This window comes from Palaemon carinicauda, chromosome 21 (assembly GCF_036898095.1).
Source record: "Palaemon carinicauda isolate YSFRI2023 chromosome 21, ASM3689809v2, whole genome shotgun sequence".
Classification (NCBI taxonomy): domain Eukaryota; kingdom Metazoa; phylum Arthropoda; class Malacostraca; order Decapoda; family Palaemonidae; genus Palaemon; species Palaemon carinicauda.
The window spans coordinates 18,435,317-18,455,341 of record NC_090745.1 but is presented as its reverse complement, the minus strand read 5'-3'; the positions used below and the strand labels follow the sequence as shown (position 1 = coordinate 18,455,341).

Genomic DNA, 20,025 nt, shown 5'->3' with positions numbered 1-20,025 from the left:
CTGTGCAGCAGTACCATGATCTTGTGTCCGGCTCCGTCAGACGACTGGCTTTTAAGAGCTCCCACAAGTCGTCGCTGTCTGGAGATTCTCAGATGGACTATGGATCTGACCAAGGAACTGGGCCTCCTGGTCAATTTTGAGGAGTCTCAGCTCGTCCCATCCCAGACCATTGTCTCCCTGGGTATGGATCTTCAGAGTCGAGCTTTTCGGGCTTTTCCGTCGGCCCCAAGGATCTTCCAAGCCCTAGAATGCATCCAGAGCATGCTGAGAAGGAACCGATGCTCAGTCAGGTAGTGGATGAGTCTAACAGGGACACTTTCATCGCTGGCCCTGTTCATCGTGTTAGGGAGACTCCACCTCCCCCCTTCAGTATCATCTAGCTGCTCACTGGATAAAGGACATGACGCTAGAGACGATCTCAGTTCCTGTTTCCGAAGAGAGGAGGTCTTCTCTCGCGTGGTGTAAGAACAGCTTTCTTCTCAAGGAAGTCTACCTTTGGCTGTTCAGAAACCCGACCGCCTTCTCCTCTCGGACGCATCAGACACGGGCTGGGGTGCGACTTTGGACGGACAGGAATGCTCGGGAACATGGAATCAGGAACAAAGGACACTTCACATCAATTGCAAGGAGTTGTTGGCGGTTCTTCTGGCCTTGATAAACTTCAAGTCCCTCCAGCTTAACAAAGTGGTGGAGGTGGACTCTGACAACACCACAGCCCTGGCTTACATCTTCAAGCAGGGAGGGACTCTTTCGTGAAGTTGTTCTAGATCGCAAGGGACCTCCTCATCTGGTCTAAAGATCGAAAGCTCACGCTGGTAACGAGGTTCATTCAGGGCGGTATGAATGTCATGGCAGATCACCTCAGCCGGAAGGGTCAGGTCATCCCCACAGAGTGGACCCTTCACAAGAATGTTTGCAGCAGACTTTGGGCCCTGTGGGGTCAGCCAACCATAGATCTGTTCGCTACCTCGATAACCTAGAGACTCCTGTTGTATTGTTCTCCGATTCCAGACCCAGCAGCAGTTCACGTGGATGCTTTTCTGCTGGATTGGTTCCATCTCGACCTGTATGCATTCCCGCCGTTCAAGATTGTCAACAGGGTACTTCAGAAGTTCTCCTCTCGCAAAGGGACACGGCTGACGTTGGTTGGCTCCGCTCTGGCCCGCGAGAGAATGGTTCTTAGAGGTACTGCAATGGCTGGTCGACATTCCCAGGACTCTTCCTCTAGGAGTGAACCTTCTACGTCTACCTCACGTAAAGAAGGTACACCCAAACCTCCACGCTCTTCGTCTGACTGCCTTCAGACTTTCGAAAGACTCTCAAGAGCTAGGGACTTTTCGAAGGAGGCAGCCAGAGCGATTGCCAAAGCAAGGAGAACATCCACTCTCAGAATCTATCAGTCTCAAGGGGAAGTCTTCCGTAGCTGGTACAAGACCAATGCAGTTTCCTCAACCAGTACCACTGTAACCCAGATTGCTGACTTCCTGTTATATCTAAGGAAAGTAAGATCCCTTTCAGCTCCTACGATCAAGGGTTACAGAAGTATGTTGGCAGCGGTTTTCCGCCACAGAGGCTTGGATCTTTCCACCAACAAAGATCTACAGGACCTCCCTAGGTCTTTTGAGACCTCAAAGGAACGTCGGTTGTCCACTCCAGGCTGGAATCTAGACGTGGTCCTAAGGTTCCTTATGTCATCAAGATTTGAACCTCTCCAATCAGCCTCTTTTTAGGACCTCACATTAAAAACTCTTTTTCTCGTGTGCTTGACAACAGCTAAAAGAGTAAGTGAGATCCACACCTTCAGCAGGATCATTGTTTTCACATCTGAAACGGCTACATGTTCCTTGCAGCTCGGTTTTTGCTAAACGAGCTTCCTTCACGTCCTTGGCCTAAGTCGTTCGAGATCCCAAGCCTGTCCAACTTGGTGGGGAATGAACTGGAGAGAGTACTTTGCCCAGTTAGAGCTCTTAGGTACTATCTAAAAAGGTCTTAACCTTTACGAGGACAATCAGAAGCCTTATGGTGTGCTATCAAGAAACCTTCTTTTCCAAGTTCTAAGAACTCAGTTTCTTACTATTCAGGCTTCTGATTAGAGAAGCACATTCTCATCTGAAGGAAGAAGACCTTGCTTTGCTGAAGGTAAGGACACATGAAGTGGGAGCTGTGGCTACTTCAGTGGCCTTCAAACAGAGCCATTCTCTGCAGAGTGTTATGGATGCAACCTAATGGAGAAGCAAGTCAGTGTTCGCATCATTCTATCTCAAAGATGTCCAGTCTCTTTACGAGTACTGCTACACCCTGGGACCATTCGTAGCAACGAATGCAGTAGTAGGCGAGGGCTCAGCCACTACATTCCCATAATCCCATAACCTTTTAACCTTTCTCTTGAATATTTTTTATGGGTTGTACGGTCGGCTAAGAAGCCTTCCACATCCTTGTTGATTTAGCGGGTGGTCAATTCTTTCTTGAGAAGCGCCGAGGTTAAAGGTTGTGATGAGGTCCTTTAGTATGGGTTGCAGCCCTTGATACTTCAGCACCTTAGAGTTGTTCAGCCTCCTAAGAGGAACGCTGCGCTCAGTAAGGAAGACGAACTTATTTAAGGCAGAGTAATGGCTCAAGTCGACTTCCTTACCAGGTACTTGTAATTTCATTGTTATTTTGAATAACTGATAATATGAAATACGGGATACTTAGCTTCTTGATATACATGTACACTGGTTTTCACCCACCTCCCTGGGTGTGAATCAGCTACATGATTATCGGGTAAGTTTAATATTGAAAAATGTTATTTTCATTAGTAAAATAAATTTTTGAATATACTTACCCGATAATCATGATTTAATTGACCCACCCTTCCTCCCCATAGAACCAGTGGACCGAGGAAAAATTGAAGTGGTGTCAACAAGAAGTACTGCAGTACCTGGCCACAGGTGGCGCTTGTGAGTACACCCCCCTCTTGTATAGCGATCGCTGGCGTATCCCTTCCGTAGAATTCTGTCGGGCAACGGAGTTGACAGCTACATGATTATCGGGTAAGTATATTCAAAAATTTATTTTACTAATGAAAATAACATTTTAAAGTATTTTGGTGAATTCTAATGTTGATAATTTTCTTAAATCTCGTAGTGTAATATACCAACTTTTACAGTGTTCCAAGTGCAGTACTAAACTAAGGCAAAGCAATTAAGACGCCACAGACACCCCCGTGACCCACAAGTTACATCGTCAGAGTCATAAAAGTAAGTCATTAATTTCTTTAATTTTAATGTGTTAGTTTTACTATATTTTGTTAAGAGTGCGAAGCTCAACATTACCGCTTGCCAGTGCATACGAGGTTGATGTTTTATTTTACTGTGATCGTAAGCGAGGAACAAGAACCATTATATTTAATGTTGCTAATGTTAGCGTAACATTACTAATGTTAGCGTAACATTACTAATGTTAGCGTGCGCAACTCAACATTACCACATGCCAGTACATACGAGCTTGATGTTTTATTTTCATGCGAGCGAAGCGAGCTAATGACGGAACAAGAACCATTATATATAATGTTATCGTAACAGTGCAAACGTTATCGTAACGTGAGTGATGTGATACGGATTAACATAATATATATAACAAAGGGCATTATATTGGGTTTGTGACCTGGGAACTTCTAGGTTAGGTTAGGTGGGTTTGTTAGGTTCTGTACCCTTTTTGTACTTTTTTTATATATTGTGTAAAGGTTATATGGAAAAATTTTCTAAAATACACATGATAATATTACCGTAGCATTGCTAACGTTAGCAATGCCACCATAACGTTGGTAACGCTGTGTATCACCGTAACGTTGGTAACGCCATGTACCATTGGTAACGTTGCTAATGTTATCGTTCGCAGTACATACGTGAGTGAAGTGACACGAAATTTGAACAAGACATTATATTTAAGCATTTTAACAAAATATATATAATAAAAGACATTATATTTAAAAATTTTAACAGAAAATATATGTTTTCTTGTAGAAAATAACGTGATTTAACTGCTTTTTACCTTCATTTCATCCGTAATAACAGCAACAAGTTCTGCTACTTAATGTTAGTCGAATTGGTTGTTCTGGTGATTTGCGGCTGAAATGAAGGTCAAATTTGGCCAAATCACGATATTTACTACAGGAAAACATGTATTTTCTGTTCGAAATGATAATCTGTAATACAGTAAAACTTTACCAAATGACTTTATTTACTACAGGAAAACATATATTTTCCGTTCGAAATGTTTCCCCTTCCGTAAATATAATTTTACCTTCTTACCTAACCTGAACGGGGCTACGCCCCTGTTCCCCCATAGACTACTTATTCTTAGCTTACCCTGTTCCAACGAACTACATTCACTCCAAAATGAGAAACGTAAAGCATGTGAATACGGGAAGTATCGTATATGGTAGACTTTGATTACCTGACTATGCTTGACTGATGAGCAGTGCAACTTACTGCTAAGCAATAAAAAAAAAAACAAGCCTGTAAACATTAGCTTAGGAGAACTTAGCTATGATGTTTGTAAGAGAAAATATTGTGGATACTTTCCAATTCAAGTCTGTTATCATTTGTAGGCAGGGCAGGCATTCTTATTACTGTATACAGTGGTACCTCTGCATACGAATTTAATCCGTTCCACAACCGACTTCGGGTGTAGAAAATGTTTGGTTGTAGAAACGAAATTTTCCCATTAGAATACATTGAAATAGGATTTATCCGTGTTGATCCCAAAAATCTATGATAACTCCTTAATAAATTACTACACATAATTACACATGACAGTAATGCACACTAAATTAGATAATAGACATGTAAAAAAGAATAATTATAAAGATAATAAATAAGAAACGGGTTTTTAGCGTCACTTTACCTTTAGAAAGTCCAGCGTAGGTGTCTGTCTTGCTATGCAGAGAGGAGACGGATGGGCGGCGAGGAGGTAGAGAGGGTGACTACGATAAACGTACACTACCGTAACTTATTCTAACTTACACTAAGTGAACTTTAACCTAACTTAGCTTATTTATTCTTTATTTTTATATTTTATATTTTTTTTACATTTTCTTTTTTTCTTTTTGATGATTAATTTTAATCACTTTCACTTTCTACACTTAAAATTGATTGAATTTTTTTCTCTTCAATCTTTGCCGTTTTCTTTGTTTCACTTTCTTTCACTTCACTCTTTGCCCGTTTTCTTTGAACCACTTCCTTGCTCTTCATCACGAGTTCGCTTCGTAGTTTTTTTAAAGAAGCTATCGATAGAAAGTTGCTTGGTACAGCTTTTCAGAATGTTTCGAAAATAAGTTAGGGAAACATCATCGACCTGCGCAACTACACGACAGACCTGCAATTTTTTTGGATGGTACTGTATTTGTCGAGGAAGTCGACCACGTCTTGATATTTTCCTAACACCTCTTTTATTTGCGCTGAACCTAATACATGTTCTACCTCCTCGATCCCTTCCTTGTCATCACTCATGTGCTCAGACATAGCATGGAGTTCCTGTCGATGAAGTCGACCACGTCTTGATATTTTCCTAACACCTCTTTTATTTGCGCTGAACCTGACACATATTCTACCTCCTCGATCCCTTCCTTGTCATCACCTTATGTGCTCAGACATAGCATGGAGTTCCTTGAGCTCCACTGTAGTAAGTTCGTCGTGATGTTCTTTTGCAAGTTCACTCATGCTTTTCAATAATTCCTTGCTTTACTTCTAAAGAAAGCATTTCCTTATTCCTTTTCTCACCACTACCACTACCACTTGCGAAACTAAGCCTTTTAGGACCCATGATTTACGTAAAATACCGTAAAAGGATGAACGTAAAAAATCACGATTAAAACACAGTTAATAGCAGAACGCACAAGGCACAACCACACGAAGCCGACGAGAACAGAGGAATGTCCCAAGCCACGCTAATTGAGGGTCCCTCCGAGGTAGAAATGCTGCCTTCTATCGGCGGAAATAAAAAATACATCCGGCGCTATGAGTACCATCAACGTGTACGGGTATTGTTTACTTCTGGTGTCAAAAAAAAATTTGGGTGTAGAGTAGGAACGTGTTCGAATTGTACTTTGCGTGTCCAAAAATTCGGATACAACCAGTACGACGAAAATTGCTTACTTCGTGTGTCGAAATAAAATTCAGGTGTAGAGTCGAATAATTGCTTGAATTTTACTTCGGGTGTTGGAAAATTCGGATGTAGATACATTCGTGTGTAGAGGTTCCACTGTTTATAGAATGGATTTTCACTCAAATTCCAGATGCCACATAAATCGTGTAGTTGATTGTCAACCCACTATTAAGTAGTATTCAAGGTGTGGAACCTCTACTTACAATCTTAATTTGTTCCGGGATCTAGATCGTATGTTAAAACGATCATATGTTGGAGTGAATATTCCCATAAGAATACACTGTAATTTGTATAATTCATTCTACAGCCCAAAAACCTATGATAACTCCTTAATAAATTACTACACATAATTACACACATCAATAATACAATTGGATTATATAGAGATGTAAAAAAGAATAATTATAAAGAAATAATAGATAAAAAAGGGGTTTTTATTGTCACTTTACCTTACAGACAGGGCAACGAAGGTGTAGGCTTTGCTACGCAGGAGGAGACGGACGGTCAGTGAGGAGGTAGAGATGGTGACTGCGATAAGGTACCAGAACTTAAACTTACACTATGTGAACTTTAACCTAACTTAGCTTATTTATTTTTATTTAGTTTTATATTTTATATTTCTTTTTACATTTTCTTTTTTTCCTTTTTGATTTTTAATTTTCATCACTTTCAATCACTTCAATCTTAGTTTTCTTTGCTTCACTTTCTTTCTCTTCATCACGATCACTAGACCACTTCGTAGATTTTTTAAAGAAACTATTGAGAGAAAGTTGCTTAGTACGGCTTTTCAGATTTTTTCTGAAATGGGATAAGCAGACATCATCGAATTTCTGCCTTCTGCTTAATGATCATCGAGATCGTAGACATATTCCGGCCATATTGTTTAGCCAGATCACTCACATGCACACTGCGCTCATGTTTTTCTACAATTTCTTGCTTCAATTCTAATGAAAGTGTTGCCTTCTTCCTTTTCTCACCACTACTAATACCTTGTACCGAAACTAAGCTTCTTAGGACCAATGATTATACATAAAATAAAAAATGAAACTGGGAAAAAAGAAGATAATAAGCACTGTTAATAACGGACCAAACAGGGTACAACCACACGATGCGCACGAGAACAGAGAACTGATCGACGCGACGCTCACTGCCGTCCCTCCGACGTGCTGCTGTCTACCGGCGTAAACAAGAAACTACGATCGACGCTTCGAGAAAATTCTATGCGTATGGTCTACGTTGGATGTTGGAGCATGACGTCAGGTGTCGAGACAAGAATTTGATCGAATTTTACGTGGGATGTTGGGGCAATTGTATGTAGAGGTTCCACTGTATTGAAAATTGATATGGTATGCTATTCCAGTTGCAAAACTGTGAAACACAAATACTCATTGGCATTCAGTGCCATATTGGTGTGCATAATCAAAAGCCATCAGAGTAATTACTGAATTTATATCTAAATTTGGAGATAAGAGAGAGCATCACATAGTTTCAATGGGAGATTAAGCGTCTGGAATAAAAAAGGAAAAGAAAATGATTTGATAGTTTTCAAATCCTTTTGAGTTGGTTATTGGGTATTATTACAGTTTCGTCCCAATTTGATGTCCATTATTTTCTTTACTTATATAATTTTGAGAGGACTCGTACAAAAAAGTTATTTGAATCTTCTGCAAATTAAGAGTTATGGAAATATTTTCCGATGAATATTGTTCCTGAATGTTATCCCAAGGAATGTTTATACTGCATTGTTAGTTTTTATGAATAGAACTTACTTGGCAGTTATATATATATAGCTGAGTCTCCGACTGCGGCAGAATTTAATCGAAAATCGCGTCAACCGCCTTGTGGTGGTTGTGTGGTTAGATGGTTAACAACCCTTACAGGGTGGTACTTGGAATCATTCCCGTTTTCTGTTCCTCAGATTATCTCTGCCGGCCGGATCGACAACATCGTTGGTCCGCCTTTCAGAGTTTTTTCGGATCGCTTTCCCTTCATCGCCTTTTTGGACTTTGTTTTTGGTGAAGTACACTGTGTTGGGATTTGGCAATCGTGTTGTTTTTGTTTTTTTGTCTTTTTTCCTTTATTATCATGAGTGAGAAAATTCATTATCGTATTTGTGCGAATGATATTTGCAAGGTGAGGTTGCCGAAAGTTTCGGTTGACCCTCACACTATCGGTATGGGTTGCAGGGGGTTTGAATGTGCTTTAGATAATAAGTGCAAGGAATGCGAGGTTTCAAGTGATGATAATTGGTTAGCTATGAAGCGCTATGTGCGCAAACTTGAGATTGATAGAGTTAGAAGAGCTAAATCAAAGTCAAAGTCTGCTAGTGAACCTAGCTTAGATTTATCTGTTGACCCTTTGCTTGTAACCCCTTTGGAAGGTATTCCTTCCCCAAATGTAGTGACTCCTGCCCCTTCTACAGGATCTGTGCCTACGGATGACCCTGGGTATTCTAAATTAGCTGCTGAATTGGAGGCCATTAAAGCACAGTTGGAGGCCTTTAAAGGTAAGGGTGTAGGTGAAATTAGTCCTTGTGAAAGTGCAGTGGAGGTGGCGACTGATCGAATCTGTCATACCCCTAGGTCTAGACCTCTACCAAGCTCCCAGGACCAAGGGAGAAGGTACGTCTAAAGCCGAAAGGGGGTGAGAAGTGCTTAACCTTGGTCAGTCGTCGCCTCAGACAGTCCTGTTGCGATCTCCCAGGCTGCTCTTGACCGCCGTAGGAAAGGCGTGTCGGATACATTTGTGTCTTCGCCTAATCGTTCTCCCAGACGTAATTGGCATTACGAATCAAGACCAATGAAGAGAGGGTGGAACCGGGACGTGCAGTCTCACTCTCCCTCTCCCGGTTCGAGTAGCCGAGACCCTGATCCTTCGGAAGACGATTTCGATGTTGTTCCCGTTAAAAGGGCGGAACAGAGAGTCCTTGGCCCAGTTAATCCTGCTAGACTCCCTACTTCTTCTGCCAGCGCTCCCAGTCAAGCCGTACGACAACTGCCGTCTTCGGCACCGCGAGAGCCAGTGGAGGTTGCTAAAGCTTTCATGGTTGTTATGCAGGAACAACTTTGATCGTTAGTTGAAGCTTTCAGCCACCCTTCTCAGTCCGTCAGACGTAAGGACGTCTCTTTGCCTGTTAAGAGATCTTCTTCTAAGAGAGATTTTAGTATCTCTCCCAAGAAACCTCTGCGCACTTCGTCGGCCATACGACAACGCACACCCTCTTCATCGGCACGCTGCCAGGAATTTCCTTCCCCCCTCTCCCAGCGCCAAGACGATACTGCCTCTCGTTCTCGGCGCCGTGACGATTCCGTTTCTCTTTCGAAACGCCAAGACATTACTGCCTCGTTTCTTAGGAAACAGGATGAATGCTTTGGGGTTAGGAGTGGCAGCCTGCATCTTCAGGACGCTTCCGTTTCTCGTCATCGTGACGATACTGCCTCTCGTCATCGTGACGATACCGCTTCTCGTCATCGTGACGATACCGCTTCTCGCCGACTGGATGTTAGCGGCGCTCGGCGCCAGAATTCAAACAGCTCTCGCTGCCAGACTGCTGGCAGCCCAACTCTTTGGGATGTTATCCTTGAGCAGGACCTCGAAGATATTTCGGAAGAGGAAGAAAAACCTGCCGACTCTTCTAGTGATTACAAGGTTCTTTCTCGCTCTCTTTTGGAACTTTAAGGGGAGGAATTTCAACCTTCTGCCCCTCGTTCTCCTTAGTCTCAATTTACCAGGAAGAAAGCTACTAAGTCTTTGGCCTTCATCAAAATGAAACTTTCAATTTCGGCCAGGAAAGATCTCGCTAAAGTGGATGATTGGATGAAGGAACGGAGACAAGCTGTCAAGACCACCTTTTCTTTTCCACCGTCTCGGTTCGCTTCCAAGGCCGGTGTGTGGTATGAGACAGGGGAACCTTTGGGGTTAGGAGTGCCTGCCTCCTCCCAAGGTGACTTTTCGGCTCTTGTGGACTCGGCAAGAAGGCATGCTTTAAACTCTGCCAAGGTGATGTGGTCCATGTCGGAGCTTGATCACCTCGTCAAGGGAATTTTCAGGGTTTTCGAGGTTTTCAGCTTCCTGGACTGGTCTCTCGGGACTCTGGCCAGGAAGTCTGAACTCTTGGAGGACACGAAGGACCTGACGAGTATCATGTCCTGCATGGACAAAGCTCTAAGAGATGGAGCTAATGAATTGGCTTCCTTTTTCTTAGCAGGGGTCTGAAAGAAGAGGGCCCTTTTGTGCTCCTTCACCTCTAGATCTGTGACTGTTTCCCAGAAGTCGGAGCTACTGTACGCCCCTTTTTCATGTCATCTTTTTCCTGAAGCTCTGGTCAGAGATATCTCCCTTTCTCTGGCTCAGAAGGCTACTCAGGACCTTTTGTCTCGGTCCGGTAGAAAGACCTTACCTGTTGGTCCTGCTCCTCTGAAGAAGGAGGAGAAGAAGTTTCAACAGCCCTTTCGGGGCAGGATCTCCTCGAGAGCGGATTTTAGGGGGAGAAGACAAGAGTCAGGGCCAAGGACCAGCAGGTGTGCGTTTAGGCCCCGGTCCAAAAAATGAGATGGAAGTCCTCCAGACACCAGTAGGGGCAAGACTGTCTCGTTTTTGGCAGTCTTGGAAAAGGAGAGGGGCGGACACCTGGTCCCTCTCAGTCGTCAAGGAAGGTTACAAGATCCCCTTTTTAAAGAAACCACCTCTCTCAGACTCTCCCCTAGCCTTAGTGGCTCAGTACACCGGCGCGGGGAAACGAGAGGCTCTTCTGGAGCTAGTCGACCAGATGTTGGTCAAGGGAGCAATAGAGCCGGTTCAAGACCTCGCCTCCCCAGGCTTTTACAATCGCCTGTTTCTGGTTCCCAAGAACTCGGGTGGATGGAGACCAGTCCTAGATGTCAGCTCTCTGAACGCCTTCGTGGAGAAAACAAAGTTCTCCATGGAGACGACTCAGTCAGTGCTGGCTGCAGTTCGTCCAGGAGACTGGATGGTTTCTCTCGACCTGCAGGACGCTTATTTTCACGTCCCCATTCATCCGTCTTCGAGGAGATATCTGAGGTTTATGTTCCAGGGCAAGTGCTTCCAGTTCAGGGCACTTTGCTTCGGAGCACAGCTCCCCAAGTTTTCACCAGACTAATGGCGAATGTGGCAGGCTGGTTACACCAGGAGGGGATAAGGGTCTCCTTCTATCTAGACGACTGGCTGATCCGGTTACAGTCGAAAGAGAAATGTCTGGAGGACCTAATGAAGACTTATACGATGACTCAGGACCTGGGACTCATCGTCAACTGGGGGAAGTCTCAGACCGAGCCGAATCAGACTATTCTCTATTTGGGGATAGTTCTGAATTCAGTTCTTTTTCAGGCTTCCCCCTCCCAGGAGAGGCAGACCAGGTGCCTGGACAAAGTCAAAGACTTTTTGAGGAAGCAGGAATGCTCAGCGAAGGAGTGGATGAGTCTGCTGGGAAATCTATCCTCCCTGGAGCAGTTTGTCCCTTTGGGGAGACTGCACCTAAGGCCTCTGCAACACTTCCTCGCAAAGGTTTGGAACAGAAAGATCCAGGAGGACACTTTTTCTTTTCCCATTCCGACAGAGATCAAGGATCTTTTAATGTGGTGGCTGGACCCAGCTCTGTTGGGAAAAGGGATCTCCTTGTTCAAGAAGAACCCCGACCTAGTGTTATTCTCAGACGCGTCCGAGTCAGGCTGGGGAGCAACACTAGGGAACAAAGAGGTCTCAGGTATTTGGGAAGGGAGTCAGGTCAGTTGGCATATCAACAGGAAGGAAATGATGGCCATTTTGTTAGGGCTCAAGGCCTTCAAAACCTCGGTGTCAGGAAAGACTGTGGAGATCAATTCCGACAACACCACAGCTCTCGCGTACATAAGGAAGCAAGGGGGAACTCACTCCCTCTCTCTGTTCTCAACTGCGAGAGAGCTTCTCCTTTGGGCGAATGAGAACGAGACCCAGCTGTTGACAAGGTTTGTTCAAGGGCAGAGAAACATCAGGGCAGACATGCTCAGCAGGAGGGGACAAGTCCTTCCTACAGAGTGGACTCTCAACCCGCATGTCTGTCGGAGCCTCTGGAAGTTGTGGGGCAGACCTGTAATAGACCTTTTCGCCTCCGGTCTAAACAAGAGGATCCCCAACTACTGCTCCCTAGTCCCGGACGAGGAAGCTGTTGCAGTGGACGCCTTCTTGATGGATTGGACGGGGCTGGACATGTATGCCTTTCCCCCGTTCAAGATCATCAATCTGGTTGTCAGGAAATTCGCTCTCCTCGATTTGGGACGAATGATCCTAGTGGCTCCATTCTGGCCTGCGAGGGAATGGTTCACCGAAGTGGTAGGGTTGCTGATGGACTTTCCAAGAAGACTCCCGGCAAGTCCAGATCTTCTCAGACAACCCCACTTCGAGAGATTTCACCAAAACCCCCTCGCTCTCAATCTGACTGCCTTCAGACTGTCGAGAAGCTCGTTAGATCTCGAGGCTTTTCGGCACAAGCGGCGAAAGTTATTGCCAGGGCAAGGAGGATCTCTTCACAAAGAGTCTACCAGTCAAAGTGGGAGACCTTTAGAGCTTGGTGCAGGAGGCGCAAGGTTTCCTCGTCCTCTACCTCTCTAAGCCAGATTGCAGACTTTCTTTTGTACCTCAGGCAGGATGCTAAGCTGGCTGTATCTACCATTAAAGGATACAGGAGCATGCTCTCAACCATTTTTAGGCATAGAGGCTTAGAGTTATCTCGGAATAAGGACTTGCAGGACCTCATTAGGTCTTTTGAGACAACGAAGCAGTTGCACTTAAGACCCCCTTCTTGGAACCTGGATGTGGTGCTTAAGTTTTTGTGCTCCAGGAAGTTTGAGCCTATCTCGCAAGCTTCTCTGCGAGATGTGACTAAGAAAACCCTCTTCCTTTTGTCTCTAGCGACTGCCAGGAGGATCAGCGAGGTCCAGGCAATCGAGAAGCGTGTAGGCTTCACCCTAAATGGAGCGGTTTGTCCTTGAGGTTCGACTTTCTCGCCAAGAATGAGAACCCTTCGAAACCCTGGCCCAGGACTTTTGAAGTCCCTAACCTCACGAATCTAGTGGGTCAGGAACAGGAAAGCCTCCTCTGCCCGGTTAGGGCTCTCAAGGCTTATTTGGCCCACACTAAGGGCGTGAGGGGTGCTTCCAACTCCTTATGGTGTTCGGTGAAGGATCCTCAAAAACTCCTGTCAAAGAACCCTTTGTCCTTTTTCCTGAGGGAAACTATTAGGGAAGCCCACCTCTTTTGTGAGGAAGAAAACTTCGCCCTGTTAAAAGTACGGGCTCACGAAGTAAGGGCCATTGCTGCTTCGCTGGCATACCGGAAAAATATGTCAGTTAGGCAGATCATGGACGCAACGTTCTGGAGGAGCAACTCTGTCTTCGCTTCTCATTACCTCAGAGAGGTAAGAGTGGACTATGACAAGTGTTATACCTTGGGCCCATACGTAGCTGCGGCTTCTGTATTAGGCAAAGGAGTTACTACCCCCACTCAACCTTAGTTTATGTACTTGTATATGGGTTTGTGTTTTTTATGGTTGTCTGAGGTCCTCGTCTTGTGGTACGGTTCCCTCAGTCCAGATAGATAGTTTATATGTATTTCTGCAAGGTTAGGTGGTTAGCTTTAGTAAGGTTGCAGGTTTTTATTATATGGGAAGGTAGTTTTCTGAAGTCTAGTCAAGTTGTTGGTCCTACCCCTTTGACAGACTCGATTGAGTTGTTTGCAGCGTAGCAGGTCTACTCCTGGCCGAACACTCCTAAGGGAAAGCGACTCTAGAGGCAGTTACCTTTGAAGTCAGCTACCTTAGCAGGTAAGGAATCAAGGTGTTTGTTCTCCTACAACTCTTTTGTTGTTTCCCCAACTATGTTTTTCTGTCTGTTTCCCTCCTCCAAATGTGTGAATCAGCTATATATATATATAACTGCCAGGTAAGTTCTATTCATAAAAATGGAGTTTTTATGATAAAACAAAGTTTATGAATACTTACCTGGCAGTTATATATATATTTTAAAGCCCACCCACCTCCCCTCAGGAGACAGGTCGGGCAAAGATAATCTGAGGAACAGAAAACGGGAATGATTCCAAGTACCACCCTGTAAGGGTTGTTAACCATCTAACCACACAACCACCACAAGGCGGTTGCCGCGATTTTCGATTAAATTCTGCCGCAGTCGGAGACTCAGCTATATATATATAACTGCCAGGTAAGTATTCATAAAACTTTGTTTTATCATAAAAACTCCATTTTTCTCCTGTTGATATTTTGTTTTTTGTAAATGTATTGTGGGTAAAAATGCCTGATCCTCCATTATTTTTGGTTATGAATTATGGGGAGGCTGCAGTAAAAATGCTGAAACTGATTGGTTGCTTTATTTCAAGATTTTCCAATTAACTACAATTTTGGAAATCACACGTCCTTCTAAAAACAGTGCTTGTCCTTTGACTGCCATTAATTCCATTGTTCAAATGTGCAGTAGTTGTTGCTTCACATACTGTATTTTGAGGGGTTAATATATGATACTTTAATTACTTGCAAAACTGAAATTTTCAATATTTAACTTAGCCGGTGATTATAATAGCTGCAACTCTGTTGCCCGACAGACAATTCTAAGGTAAAAACTCGCCAGCGATCGCTACACAGGTTGCGGGTGTGCCCAACAGTGCCATCTGTCGTCCAGATACCCAGTACTCAATGTAAACAAAGACTCAATTTTCTCTCTGTCGTGCTATCGACAAGACGTACTTACTCGCTGTTGCTAAACTGGAGTTTTTTCACAACTAATTGGTGAAGTACTTTATTCTAGTTTTGAGCTTTCGCTGTGCAGGGTTTCTCTTCACACAAATCCTTGAACTCTTTTTGATAACGGATTCTTTGTTGATGACTTTTTGATAGTTTTTTTAATTTCCCTTTGACCAATTCAAAATGGCTGACCCTTCACAAGTCCCAAAATTTAGGAAGTGTAATGCTAGGGACTGTTCAAGGCGTCTTCCGAAGGCTTCTATCGACCCTCACACTGTTTGTTCCAATTGTCGGGATAAAACCTGTCAATTGGAAGATCGGTGTGAGGAGTGCGTTGGGCTTTCGGAATTCGATTTTATCGAATTCCAAAAGTATACACGTAGGCTAGAGAGAGATAGAGTTAGGAGAAGTTCTTCTCGTTCTGTTGATATATCCTCTCCTCATGCCCCACAACCTATTCCTTCCCCTGTAGTGGTTGCTCCTAACCCCCCTCCTGGCACTCAGGAACCTTCGATGGCTGATATGATGCGTGCCATCCAGGCTCTGGGTGAGAGAGTTGAGTCCCTGGCTAGTGACCGTAATCAGCTCATGGCGGATGTGAAGGAGCTTAAGTGCAAAAGTGCAGTGGGAAGTGCTAAAGTGCCGAGTGATAGTGTTGTGGATAGTGTTGCGCTTGAGGGTTCGTCTGTTCGTGCCTGTCGTCCTCCTAGTCCGGGACCTCTTGCAAGCTCCCAAGTCCAGGGGAGAAGCAATGTCGTACGACAAATGGGTTCGAGAGGCTTTAATCAGCGAACAGACGTTCCCTCCGTGGTATCGGGCGTATCTACCCAAGATCGCCCCTGCCTAACTAAGACGAGAGAGCCCATTTATACCTCGTCTTCGGAAGGTGTTTCTCGCAAGAAACCCTGGACCAAGGTCTCACGACCGTTAAAGCGCAAGTCGGTCCCTTCCGCTCAAGTCCAACGGCCCAGTTGTAGCCACTGGGTCAGTTCGGACTCGCTGCCGTCATCCGATGACTGCTCACCGCCTAAGAGAGGCAAAGCGGTACCGCTTCAGACAGTTACACCGTCTGTCGCCGCACCTGCTCCTGTAGACCCTAAGTGGTCTCTACTGCAAGACATGCAGTCTAAACTAACGTCTCTTATGCAGGACTTTCGTGCGGAGAAGGTTGCTGCCGCACCAGCTAGTGCAGCTCCTTGCCTACAACCGCCCACACGATCGGTTGTGCGTCCTGTGGACGCTGAGGTAACCTTCTCACGCACACCAGTTGAGAGAGTTCCGCCACCCATGCGTTCCAGTGTGATCTGCCAGCCGCATGTTGACGTTCAGCGACGCACGGAGGTCTCCGTTGACGTTCGTGAGGTTCTACAACCGTCAGAGTTGTTTTGTTTTGACGCGGTGCGTCAACCTCCGCAACCCAGTGTGGTTGCCACTGCTCACCCACATCAGTCCAGACAGTCTGGAGTAGACGCTGTGCGTCCCCGCGCTGCTATGGTTGTTGCCAGCTCACAGACTGGGCAACAGTTCCATGACGTTGCGTCCGGCTCAGTCACGCATGCACCCGTGCGACCGGACTCAGCTAACCAGCCGTTACCCACTCCGTTGCTGTTCCCTCATCAGTTATCGGATGAGGGACTTTCTGATGATGATGTTGCTGCACACGTAGATGAACCGCATTCAGAACTGGACGAGCCTAAGTCTACGCAACCCTCTTTGGACTTTAGGAAAGTTTTGGCCCTTTTCAAAGAGATGTTTCCGGACCAGTTTGTTTCTGTGGCTCCGCGTTCTCCTCCGTCAGAGTTTGTGTTAGGCATGCCGTCAACCACTCCTGCCTTTACTAGACTCGTCCTCGCACGCTCGTCCAAGAGAGCTTTGCGGGTGATAGGAGAATGGCTGCAGTCCAAGAAGAGTTTAGGGAAGACAGCTTTTACGTTTCCCCGTTAGACTCTCTTCTAGATCGAGCGTCTGGTATGCCACGGGAGAAGTTCTCGGCTTGGGAGTTCCTGCCTCTGCCCAGGGCGACTTCTCAAGTCTTGTAGACTCTCCCCGCCGCCTTGCCATGAGACGCTCAAAGATATGTTGGTCATCTTCGGACCTGGACCACCTTTTGAAAGGTATCTTTAGAGCCTTCGAAGTTTTTAACTTCTTAGACTGGTGTCTAGGAGCTCTAAGCAGAAAGATCTCTCCGACAGAGAAGGAGACTTCCTTGCTCATTATGTCCTGCATGGACAAGGCCGTACGTGATGGGTCTAATGAGCTTGCTGCATCATTTGTGTCCGGAGTCCTTAAGACGCGTGAAAACCTATGCTCATTCCTTTCAGCTGGAGTTACACCATGCCAGAGATCCGAACTTCTGTTTGCTCCTCTTTCCAAGTGCCTTTTTCCAGAAGACCTGATTAAGGAAATTGCCGCTTCTTTGATACAGAAGGACACTCACGATCTTGTTGCGTCCTCCGCTCGCAAAGCCACCCCTTTGCCTACCTTGTCAGCTAGACCAAGGATGGACACTCCAGCGTCCCGTTTTATTCCGCCCTTTCGTGGCAGAGCCTCCAGCAGAGGAGGTGCTCGTGCCGAAGGGAAACGAGGAAAGAAGAAAGGAACCAAGTCCTTTAAGGGCAGAGTCTGACTGCCAGCTTCTTCAGACAGCAGTGGGAGCCAGACTCAAGAACTTCTGGCAGACCTGGGAAAAGAGAGGCGCAGATGCACAATCTGTGAAGTTGCTCAGAGAGGGGTACAAGATCCCGTTTGTACGGAAACCCCCTCTAGCAACGTCTCCCATCGATCTCTCTCCCAGGTACAGAGAGGAAGACAAGAGACGAGCCTTGAAACAGGAAGTGTCTCTTTTACTAGAGAAGGGAGCGGTGGTCAAAGTCTCGGACCATCAAACCCCGGGATTCTACAACCGACTCTTCTTGGTGTCAAAGAAGACAGGAGGGTGGAGGCCGGTGCTAGACGTCAGTGCTCTGAATGTCTTTGTCACAAAGCAGACGTTCTCCATGGAGACCACAAAGTCGGTTCTAGCAGCGGTCAGAAGGGAAGACTGGATGGTCTCTTTAGACCTAAGGGACGCCTACTTCCACGTCCCCATCCACCCGGACTCCCAACCTTTTCTGAGATTCGTTTTCGAAAAGGTTGTCTACCAGTTTCAAGCCCTGTGCTTTGGCCTAAGCACAGCTCCTCTTGTGTTTACGAGGGTGATGAGGAATGTAGCCAAATTCCTTCATTTAGCGGACATCCGAGCCTCCCTCTATTTGGACGACTGGCTTCTCAGAGCTTCTTCCAGTCGTCGCTGTCTGAAGGATCTAAAGTGGACTCTAGATCTGACCAAGGAATTGGGTCTCCTTGTCAATATGGAAAAGTCACAAGTGGTCCCATCCCAAACTATTGTGTATTTAGGGATGGAGATTCACAGTCTAGCTTTTCGGGCTTTTCCGTCGGCCCCCAGAACAAGCCAAGCCCAGTTATGCATCCAGAACATGCTGAAGAAGGAACGATGTTCAGTCAGGAAGTGGATGAGTCTGATAGGGACGCTATCATCCCTGGAACAGTTTGTGTCATTAGGAAGACTACACCTCCGTCCTCTTCAATATCACCTAGCATTTCACTGGAAAAAGGACAAGACGCTAGAAGCGGTCTCGATCCCCATTTCCGAGAAGATGAAGTCTTGCCTGACTTGGTGGAAGGACAGTATCAGCCTCAGAGAGGGTCTGCCCCTGGCTGTTCAGACTCCCAACCATGTTCTCTTCTCGGACGCATCGGACGTAGGCTGGGGCGCGACATTAGACGGTCGGGAATGTTCGGGATTATGGAACTCGAGTCAAAGGATAATGCATATCAACTGCAAGGAGCTACTGGCAGTACACCTGGCCTTGAAAAGCTTCAGGTCTCTCCTTCAAGGCAAGGTGGTAGAAGTGAACTCGGACAACACCACTGCCTTGGCGTACATCTCCAAGCAAGGAGGGACCCACTCACTGACGTTGTACGAGATCGCAAGGGACCTGCTCGTCTGGTCAAAAGGTCAAAACATATCACTAGTTACGAGGTTCATCCAAGGCAACTTGAATGTCATGGCAGATTGTCTCAGTCGCAAGGGACAAGTAATTCCAACAGAATGGACCCTCCACAAGGATGTATGCAAGAGACTTTGGGCCACTTGGGGCCAACCGACCATAGATCTCTTTGCAACCTCGATGACCAAGAGGCTCCCAATATATTGCTCACCAATCCCGGACCCAGCAGCAGTTCATATAGATGCCTTTCTCCTAGATTGGTCGCATCTAGATCTATACGCATTCCCACCGTTCAAGATTGTCAACAAGGTACTGCAGAAGTTCGCCTCTCACGAAGGGACAAGGTTGACGCTAGTTGCTCCCCTCTGGCCCGCGAGAGAATGGTTCACCGAGGTACTTCGATGGCTAGTAGACGTTCCCAGAAGTCTTCCTCTAAGGGTAGACCTTCTACGTCAGCCACACGTAAAGAAGGTACACCAAAGCCTCCACGCTCTTCGTCTGACTGCCTTCAGACTATCGAAAGACTCTCGAGAGCTAGAGGCTTTTCGAAGGAGGCAGCCAGTGCGATTGCTAGAGCAAGGAGAACATCCACCCTTAGAGTCTACCAATCGAAGTGGGAAGTCTTCCGAAACTGGTGCAAGTCAGTATCTGTATCCTCGACCAGTACCTCTGTAGCTCAAATAGCTGACTTTCTCTTATACCTGAGAAAAGAACGATCTCTTTCAGCTCCCACTATCAAGGGCTACAGAAGCATGTTGGCATCGGTCTTCCGGCATAGAGGCTTGGATCTTTCCAACAATAAAGATCTACAGGACCTCCTTAAGTCTTTTGAGACCACGAAGGAGCGTCGTTTGGTTACACCTGGTTGGAATTTAGACGTGGTACTAAGATTCCTCATGTCAGACAGGTTTGAGCCGCTACAATCAGCCTCCCTGAAAGATCTCACCCTTAAAGACACTTTTTCTGGTATGCTTAGCCACAGCTAAAAGAGTCAGTGAGATTCATGCCTTCAGCAAGAACATCGGATTTTCGTCAGAAAAAGCTACATGTTCACTACAACTTGGTTTTCTAGCCAAAAATGAGCTACCTTCTCGACCTTGCCCGAAATCGTTCGATATTCCC

The 20,025-nt window shown here is 45.6% G+C and overlaps 1 long non-coding RNA gene across 1 annotated transcript in view; it reads left to right on the top strand.

Annotated features, from left to right (window-relative positions):
* Positions 1 to 20,025, top strand: part of LOC137615199 (uncharacterized) — a 60,542-nt gene that overhangs the window by 9,846 nt on the left and 30,671 nt on the right. Inside the window, exon 2 of the long non-coding RNA XR_011039192.1 lies at positions 3,149 to 3,239. This is a non-coding gene — a long non-coding RNA (uncharacterized lncRNA). The remainder of the gene's footprint in view (positions 1 to 3,148; positions 3,240 to 20,025) is intronic.